The following is a 9,729-nucleotide window of genomic DNA, read 5'->3' as shown; positions in this document are numbered from 1 at the left end:
CCCTTTTTTTTTTTTTTTTTAAAGATGGAGTCTCGCTCTGTTGCCTAGGCTGGAGTGCAGTGGCGCGATCTCGGCTCACCACAACCTCTACCTCCCGGGTTCAAGCGATTCTCCTGCTTCAGCCTCCTGAGTAGCTGGGATTACGGCCACATGCCACCACATCTGGCTAATTTTTGTATTTTTAGTACAAATGGGGTTTCGCCATGTTGGCCAGGCTGGTCTCGAACTCTTGACCTCAGGTGATTTGCCCACCTCAACTTCCCAAAGTGCTGGGATTACAGGTGTGAGCCACCACACCCAGCTGATTTGGGCCTTTTCTGCACATTGCCTCTCCCTGTAGGGGCTGGCATGCTGTCCTGGGTTCATCCCAGTGCCCAGGTCCACTGACAATATCTAGCTTGAAGTACTGGCCTAGCCAGCTGAGACCAAACCCCAGGGAGTGACTGGGAATCTGAATCTCCAGGACTCTCCCTGTCCCTCCCACTCTGGAGTTAAGGACATGTTCCCCAGGAGACCAGGTGATGCTCCACTTTCAGCTGGATACCCTCCCCTGTTTCCTGGGATGGCTGTGACTTGGGCCAGTGGCAGCAGTGCCCTCTATCAGGATCCCTTCCCTAGGTGATGGGGCCTTCAGTCAGGGCATGGTGGGCAGTCTCTCAAGGGCCAGGCAGGCCTCTGGTGTCTTTGTATTTAAAGTGGGTATCTTGGCCGAGCACGGTGGCTCACGCCTGTAATCCCAGCACTTTGGGAAGCCAAGGCAAGTGGATCACCTGAGGTCAGGAGTTCGAGACTAGCCTGACCAACATGGTGAAACCCCATCTCTACTAAAATACAAACATTAGCTGGGCATGGTGGCACGTGCCTGTAGTTCTGGCTACCCAGGAGGCTGAGGAAGGAGAATCGCTTGAACCTGGGAGGTGGAGGTTGCAGTAAGCCAAGAGTGTGCCACTGCACTCCAGCATGGGCAACAGAGAGAGACTCTGTCTCAAAATAAAATAAAATAAAAAATAAAGTGGTTTTTTTTTTTACACAGCATATAGGTGGGTCTTGCTTTTAATTCACTCTGACCAAATCTCTGTCTTGTAATTGGTATATTTAGATCATTGATGTTTACAGTGATTATTGATGTAGTTGGATTAATATATACCATATTTGTTATTGTTTTTTATTCATTGCCCTTGTATTTTGTCTTCAACACATTTTCCTCCTTTTAGACTTAAGTGAGCGTTTTATGTGATTACATTTCCTCTTATTTTCAGAATATTGATTATACTTACTTTTCTTTTTTTTTTTTTTTTTTAGAGATGGAGTCTCGCTCTTTCGCCCAGGTTGGAGTGCAGTGGCGTGATCTCGGCTCACTGCAACCTCTGCCTGTTTAAGTGATTCTCCTGCCTCAGCCTTCCGAGTAGCTGGGATTACAGGTGCATGCCACCACACCCAGCTAATTTTTGTGTATATATATATTTTTTTTTAGTAGAGATGGGGCTTCACCATCTTGGTCAGGTTAGTCTCAAACTCCTGACCTCATGATCTGCCTGCCTTGGCCTCCCAATATACTTACTTTTAACAAAATTTTTAGGCCAGGCGTGTTGGCTCACGCCTGTAATCCCAGCACTTTGGAAGGCTGAGGCGGGCAGTTCCCTGAGATCAGGAGTTTGAGACCAGCTTAGCCAACATGGTGAAACCCCATCTCTACTAAAAGTACAAAAATTAGCTGGGTGTGGTGGCATGCGCCTGTAATCCCAGCTACTCAGGAGGCTGAGGCAGGAGGATAGTTTGAATCCAGGAGGCAGAGGTTGCAGTGAGCTGAGATCGCACCACTGCACTCCAGCCTGGGCAACAAGAGCGAGACTCCGTCTCAAAAAAGAGTTTAACGATCGCCCTAGAGTTTGCCGTATACATACACACTAATCCCAGTCCACTTTCAAATGACACTATCCTGCTTCAGTAATGAAACATTCCTAATTCCTCCCTCCATCCCTTGTTTCACTGTATGCATTTTGCTTATATATAGCTATATTCATTGTTGCCATTATTATTTTGAACATGATCTTATTTGTTAGATTAAGAATAAGAAGAATAAAAGTATTAATTTTCTCTTTACTTATTCTTTCTCTATTGCTCTTCAAGTGGATCTGAGTTTCTGATCTATATTATTTTCCTTTTCTCTGAAGAACTTCTTTAAACATTTCTTGTAAATTAGGTTTACTGGCAATAAATTCCTTCAATTTTGTTTGAGAAAGTCTTTGTTTTTCTTTCACTTTTTAAAAAACAAGGCCAGGCGCGGTGGCTCACGCCTGTAATCCCAGCACTTTGGGAGGCCAAGGCTGGTGGATCACCTGAGGTCAGGAGTTTGAGACCAGCCTGGCCAACATGGAGAAACCCCATCTCTACTAAAAATACAGAATTAGTCAGATGTGGTGGCACATGCCTCTAATCCCAGCTACTCGGGAGCCTGAGGCAGGAGAATTGCTTGAACCTGGGAGGTGGAGGTTGCAGTGAGCCAAGATCGCGCCATTGCACTCCAGCCTGGGCAACAAGAGCGAAACTCTGTCTCAAAAAAAAAAAAATGTAATTTTTATTTTGTTAATATAATCAAGTACACAAATTGATTTTCTTTCTTTCTTTTTTTATTTTTTTTTGAGACAGTCTTGCTCTGTCACCCAGGCTGGAGTGCAGTGGCGTGATCTTGGCTCAGCGCAATCTCTACCTCCCAGGTTCAAGCAATTCTCCTCTCTCAGCCTCCTGAGTAGCTAGGACTATAGGTGCACATCACCACGCCTGGCTAATTTTTTTATTTTTAGTAAAGATGGGGTTTCATCATGTTGGCCAGGCTGGTCTTGAACTCCTAACCTCAGGTGATCCATCGGCCTTGACCTCCCAAAGTGCTGGGATTATAGGCGTGAGCCACTGTGCCAGGCCACAAATTGATTTTCAAATACTAAAACAACTTTGCATTCCTGAGATTAAACTCTATTTGGACTAGATTTATTAAACTTTATAGCTAGATTTGTTAACTTTTTTTTTTGAAATGGAGTCTTGCTGTGTTGCCCAGGCTGGAGTGCGGTGGTACCATCTTGGCTTACTGCAACCTCTGCCTCCTGAGTTCAAGTGATTCTCCTGCCTCAACCTCCCAAGTAGCTGGGATTACAGGCGCATGCTGCCATGTCTGGCTAATTTTTATATTTTTAGTAGAGATGTGGTTTTACTATGTGGCCAGGCTGGTCTCAAACTCTTGACCTCAAGTGATCTGCCTGCCTCGGCCTCCCAAAGTGCTGAGATTACAGGAGTGAGCCACTGTGCCCGGCCAACTTTTTTTCTTTTAGAGACAGAGTGTTGCTATGTTGCCTCAGGCTGGCCTGGAACTCCTAGGCTGAAGGAATACTCCCACACTAGCCTCCCAAGTAGCTGTGATTATAGGCACATGCCACCTCACTCAGTTCCTTCACTCTTGAAGGAAAGTTTTCAGGATACAGAATACTAGGTTGGTGGGTTGGTGGGTTTTTTTCTCCCAACATTTAAAATATTCACTTCATTCTCTTTTAGCTTGCTTGGTTTTTTTTTTTTTTTTTTTTTTTTTTTTTTTTTTTTGAGACGGAGTCTTGCTCTGTTGCCCAGACTGGCTGGAGTGCAGTGGCCGGATCTCAGCTCACTGCAAGCTCCGCCTCCCGGGTTCACGCCATTCTCCTGCCTCAGCCTCCCGAGTAGCTGGGACTGTAGGCGCCCGCCACCTCGCCCGGCTAGTTTTTTGTATTTTTTAGTAGAGACAGGGTTTCACCGTGTTAGCCAGGATGGTCTCGATCTCCTGACCTCGTGATCCGCCCGTCTTGGCCTCCCAAAGTGCTGGGATTACAGACTTGAGCCACCGCACCCGGCCCAACTTGCTTGGTTTCTAAGAACTCAGATGTCATGTCTTTGCTCCTCCATAGGCAAGTTTTCCCCCCTCTGCTTTCCTTTTAAAATTATTCTTTTTTTTTTTTTTTTTTTGCCAGAGTACTGTGGGCTATCTCTCTGCTTTCATTCCAAGATTTTTTCTTTATCTTTGATTTTAGATTTTATGCAGTTTAAATATGATATGCCTAGGTGTAGCATTTGGGGCTTTGTGTGTGTGTGTGTGTGTGTGTGTGAGAGAGAGAGAGAGAAAGAGAGAGATCTCGGAGTTTCCTGGATCTGTGGTATGGTGTCTGACATTAATTTGGTGAAATTGCAGGGTGCGGTGGCTCATGCCTGTAATTCCAACGCTTTGGGAGACCAAGGCAGGTAGATCACCTGAGGTCGGGAGTTTGAGACCAGCCTGACCAACATGGTGAAACCCCGTCTCTACTAAAGATACAAAAAAGTTAGCTGGGTGTGGTGGCACGCGCCTGTAGTCCCAGCTACTCGGGAGGCTGAGACAGGAGAATCACTTGAACCTGGGAGGTGGAGGTTGCAGTGAGAGGAGATCGCACCACTGCACTCCAGCTCAGGTGACAGATCAAGACTGTCTCAAAAAAGAAAAAAATTGATGAAATGTTCAGTTATCCTTGCTTCAAATATTTCTTTTGTCCTTTTTTCTCCTTCAGATATTCCCATTATGCATATAATATAGCTTTTATAGTTGTCTCGCAGTACATGGATATTCTTTTTTATGTTTTTTCAGTCTTTTCTCTCTTTGCTTTTCAGTTTTGAAAGTTTCTACCAACATATCCTTGGTCTCAGAGATTCTTTCCTCATCTGTGTCCGATGTACTTAAGCCCATTAAAAGCATTCTTCATTTCTATTACAGTATTTTTTATCTCTATCATTAAAAAAAATTCTTTCTTAGAATTTTTGTCTCTGTGCTTACACTTTCTATCTGTGCTTGCATATTATCTACTTTTTCCCTCAAAGCCCCTAACATTATTTAGTTGTTTTAAATTTTTAGTCTGATAATCTTAACATTCCTGTCGTATCCCAGTCTGGTTCTGACGCTTGCTCTTTTTCTTCAAAGTGTGTGTTTTGCCTTTAATATGCGTAGTAATTTTTTCCATTGAAAGCCACACATGATATGCTAGTGTTGGGGCTCAGAAACCGATACAACAAAATATGGTGCTTTGACATGCCAAACTGAAGAAAAAGCCTCAAGGTCTCTCTGACCTTCCCTCATCTCCTGTCTCAATCCTCCGTGCCTCCCAAAGCACATGATCAAGTTGTTTTCTGAAGTTCCCCTATCTGCCTAAAGTCCAGTTCCGCCAAAGTAGAAGACAATTTCTCTAGTCCCTTCTTTGAGTTTTCATTAACTGAATTCATAGCACAGGAAGAAAGACCCAAGTCTGTCAACAAATCTAGACAGACTTTTTTTTTTTTTTTTTTTTTTTTTTTGAGATGCAATCTCACTCTGTCATCCAGGCTGGAGTGCAATGGTGTGATCTCGGCTCATTGCAACCTCCACCTCCCGGATTCAAGCGGTTCTGCCTCAGCCTCCCAAGTAGCTGGGGCTATAGGCTCTCGCCACCACACCCAGCTAATTTTTGTATTTTTAGTACAGACAGGCTTTCACCATGTTGGCCAGATGGTTACACAGACTTTTGTCACAAACCGTTGTCTGCTCTGCAGGCCCAGCAGACTTTGTCGAAGGAAATTGTATGTTTTTCAAGCCCATTGAATTCCCCTAAAAATCATTTCCTATCCCCTAAAATCATGCATACTTTTCCATCTTCCTTTCCCCTAAGAAGAAGGGTATACAGTGCTCACTTTGGCAGCACATATACTAAAATTGGAATGATACAGAGAAGATTAGCCTGGCTCCTGAGCAAGGATGGTATGCAAATTCATAAAGTATTCCATATTTTTTAATTTAAAGATTTATAAAAGTTTTTTAAAAAAGAAGAGTACCATCTTACTCCATTGGGATATTGGGTAATCACTCTGTGATTCTCCCCTGTGCATGCTAATAAATTTGTACACCATTTCTCCTACCAATTTGCCTTTTGTAAGTTGATTTTTTTTTTTTAAGACAGAGTCTTGCTCTTGTCGCCCAGGCTGGAGTGCAATGGCACAATCTCAGCTCACTGCAACCTCTGCCTCCTGGATTTAAACGATTCTCCTGCCTCTGCCTCCCAGGTAGCTGGGATTATAGGCGCCCACCACCATGCCCAGCTAATGGTTGTATTTTCAGTAGAGATGAGGTTTCTCCATGTTAGCCAGACTGGTCTCGAACTCCTGACCTCAGGTGATTCACCCACCTTGGCCTCCCAAAGTGCTGGGATTACAGGTGTGAGCCACCAAGCCTGGCCTGTAAATTGATTTTTTAGTGAAACTTCCGAGAGTGAAGGGAAAGTTTTCCCGTGGCTCCTACACTGGGTAAAAGGAATTCCCGTAAAATAGGCCTTTAGCAATGTGGTGGAGGAGGTGTGGGGCAGGGGTGGCGTTCCACAGTCCTGTGATTAGCTCTCAGTCTTTTCATGAGCCCGGGAACCCTCCTGGGCTGTGAAGTTCGCCAGTGCTTCTCCATTTTTTTCTCCCCTTAGGTGGGACAGAGAGGGGTGTGGAGTTGGCTATTTCCCCTCCCTCAGGTCAGCTAGGCTCTGATTAAGCTCCAGAAGATTGGGCTGGGCTAAAATAGTTTCTCTTGAGAGCAGGCCTTGTTAAGAACAGAATGCTCTGGCATATTTCAAAATGGTCACTTTTCCCATCCCCCTGCTGAAAGCACAAGGAGATTTTTCTCTGACATTCACTGTGAGGACCCAATAGAGATCTTGAAGATTAAACTCACAAACATGTGGGGGCGCCCCTATGGCTGGATCTTGCTGGAATGTTTAACGTTCAGATTTGCCCATACTGAGCCTCCAGCAGTTCTTCAATTACAGGTTAGTTTGTCCTGTCCTGGTACCGGTTCTAGAGGAGGTTTCTACTTGGGAGTTTCTGCTTTTCTGTCTCTTCAATTTTGAGGGCAGTGGTTTGCCCTGTGACCTCACTCCTCTAAAGGATCTAAGAATTGTTGATTTTCCAGTTTGTTCAACCTTTTACTTATTATTATGACAGAGAGACAATGTCCAAGCCCCTTACATGCCTGATTGGACACTGGGTGTCTCACTGCCATGTATTGAACACCCAGGTGGAAGTAAGCACTTTTAACATATTATCTCATTTAATCCTCACATTCACCCTGTGAGGTAATACCACTACCCCATGTTGTAGAGGTAATTATTATGGCTCAGCAAGAATTTAGTGACTCCCTCAAGGTCACACAGTTAGAAAGTAGGATTTGAACCTCAGTCTGTCTGTTAACAAAGTCAGTGTGTGTCCCGCGCACCATGCCATGCCCCAGAATTAAGCAGATTTGGATTAGGAGTTCAGACAAAACAGAGACAGAGCCCAGGTCATGGCTAACTCTGTTTCTCTTCAGAAACAGAGACAGGAGCCCAGGTCAAAATGGAGGATGGGACCCAGAGCCTCTGAAAGGTCCCAGGATGTATGTCTGACAGACCATCACCCAGGTCTCCAGAGGTAAGTGTTGAATCCGCCTTTTTCCCCTTTCCAGCTGTGTCACTTGGGTGAGCAGCTTTACCTCTTCTAGCCTCAATTTTTCAGTAGGTAGCTCAGGGCCTGGCAAATAGTAACTGCTCAAAAAATGGAAGTTTGTCATTGTTGTTGCTAGGTAGTGGCTAATGTTGCCAGCTGGGAGGCTGTAGGTGCTAATCCCCTCCAGCTCTGGCCAAGTGAGGTCAGTAACTGGAGATGAGGTCAGAGCCCTTAGAGGAAGGCACCCTGACTCCAGCTGGGCTGGCTGGAGAGGTGGCAGCATTGGAACCTCAGTGAAGAAGCATTCTGTTGACAGTTATAATGAGATATGCCAGCTCTGGTTTCCCACGGGCACACCAGTTACCTCCTCTCCCTGGTTACTGACCCAGTTGGCACCCAGTGCCTGAGAGCTTGACGGCACAGTAGAATCAGTCCTTCTCTGGGGGCAGGTGTGCCAGCTGGTATAAAGGAAGAAAAACCTCCCTGCTCCAGTGCAGAGCCAGCTCTGACACTTCCTGACCAACTCCATTGCCAACTCTGACGCCACGAACTTCTGCTTTTTCAGAACGGTCACAGAGACTAGATTTACCCTCCCTTCTGAAATGCCTTAAAATACAAAACCAAACAGACACACACACACACAAAATGACACTCAAGACACTGTGTATACATCAGACAATGGCAAACAGCGATCAATGAGAGAAATGAAGAAATACAGGTTAGTCCTACTGACTTGTCACCTGGAGAAAGTTCCCATGCCATGGCTCCCCTCATTAACAAGACATGTCCAGGGGCCTGGGGGAAGCCAAAGAGGCTGAAGTTTGTAAGGCAGAGCACTGGAGAGAGGAGAACTACAAAGAAAGAGCGCTGGCGATACTCAGAGGATCCCCCTTAACTATTCAGTTGAGTGTTAATCAAGTAGAAATTACCTGAGGCTGGGGTAGGAAACCACCCAAAAAGATAAGAGAGAATAGTGCTCAGAGCTCACACAGCTAGTAGACAGAGTCTGTTCCTGATAGCCAGAGTGGATTAATTCAAGGGGTCTCAGGGTATTAGCTGAGTAGTGGGGAAAAAGTAACCCTACAGAAATATAGCTCTGGGCCCATCTAACCAAAGGACCAAACTGTTTCTGAGTAACGTAATTATTTTTCAGAACGCAGCTTGAGATTATTTATACATTCATTTTCTTTTTCTTTTTTTTCCTTTGGTCTACCACTCTGCCAGAGATCAAGATTCTCTAATTCTTCTAGAAATACAAAAATATATAGTACACAACAAGGTAAAATTCACAAATGTCTGGCATCCAATCAGTAGTTACCAGGCATGCAGAGAAACAAGAAAACACTTCCCATAATGGAGAGGTAATCAATCGATGGACACTGACCTAGAAATGACGCTGACGGTAAAATCAGTAGACAATACCATTAAAACAGTTATTAAATGTATGTCGTGTGTTAAGCTAGAAGAACTATTGACTATGTAGGGACATGAAAATATTTTAAAAGACCAAAGAAAACTTTTAGAAATGGAAACTACAATGCCCGAGATGTAAAACACAGTGGATGGAAATAGTGGAAGATTTGACATTGTAGGAGAGAATATCCGTGAACTCGAAGGCACAGTTATAGAAACTATGGTGAGCTTGGGCAAAATGAAACAGACAGAGAAAAAAGACTTTTAAAACCACAATATTTTAGGGAACTGCAAGACAACTTCCAACAACCAAATTGCTAGTGCAATAAAGCAAGGAAAAAAAATAAAAAGCTAAGTTCGGAAAGAAAGAAGTGACACTATCTTTATTCTCGGACAACATGGTTTCCTGTGTAGAAAATACTATGGAATCTGTGAAAGAAGCTACTAGAACTAATAAATGAGTTAGCAAGGATACAGGCTACAAGATCAATATAAAAAACTTCATCATGTTTCTATACACTAGCAACAATCTAAAATTTAAATTTCAATGGCATTAAAAAATGAAATACTTAAGGTAAATCTGCTAAAATATATGTAAGACCTATACATTGAAATGATAAAATATTGTTGACATAGATTAGCACTGTTCATAAAAGACAAAATTGATAAATTTGATTTTATTAAAATTAAAACTTACTGCTTTTAGAAAGGCATTGCTAAAAAAAAAAAAGAAAAGCCACAGAATGGGAGAAAAAAGAATCACTATCTGACGAGAAACTTGTTTCCAGAATATATAAATAACTCTTACAAATCAGTTTTTTTTTTTTTTTTTTT

At 43.5% G+C, this 9,729-nt stretch overlaps 1 long non-coding RNA gene across 3 annotated transcripts in view; it reads left to right on the top strand.

Annotated features, from left to right (window-relative positions):
* Nucleotides 1-9,729, top strand: part of LOC108535711 (uncharacterized) — a 50,427-nt gene that overhangs the window by 30,187 nt on the left and 10,511 nt on the right. For all 3 annotated transcript variants that reach the window (XR_001887310.1, XR_001887308.1, XR_001887307.1), the window contains one exon: nt 7,367-7,467. This is a non-coding gene — a long non-coding RNA (uncharacterized LOC108535711). The remainder of the gene's footprint in view (nt 1-7,366; nt 7,468-9,729) is intronic.

Source organism: Rhinopithecus bieti, unplaced genomic scaffold, assembly GCF_001698545.2.
Source record: "Rhinopithecus bieti isolate Rb0 unplaced genomic scaffold, ASM169854v2 scaffold_12155, whole genome shotgun sequence".
NCBI lineage: Eukaryota > Metazoa > Chordata > Mammalia > Primates > Cercopithecidae > Rhinopithecus > Rhinopithecus bieti.
This window is presented reverse-complemented; position numbering and strand designations above follow the sequence as displayed.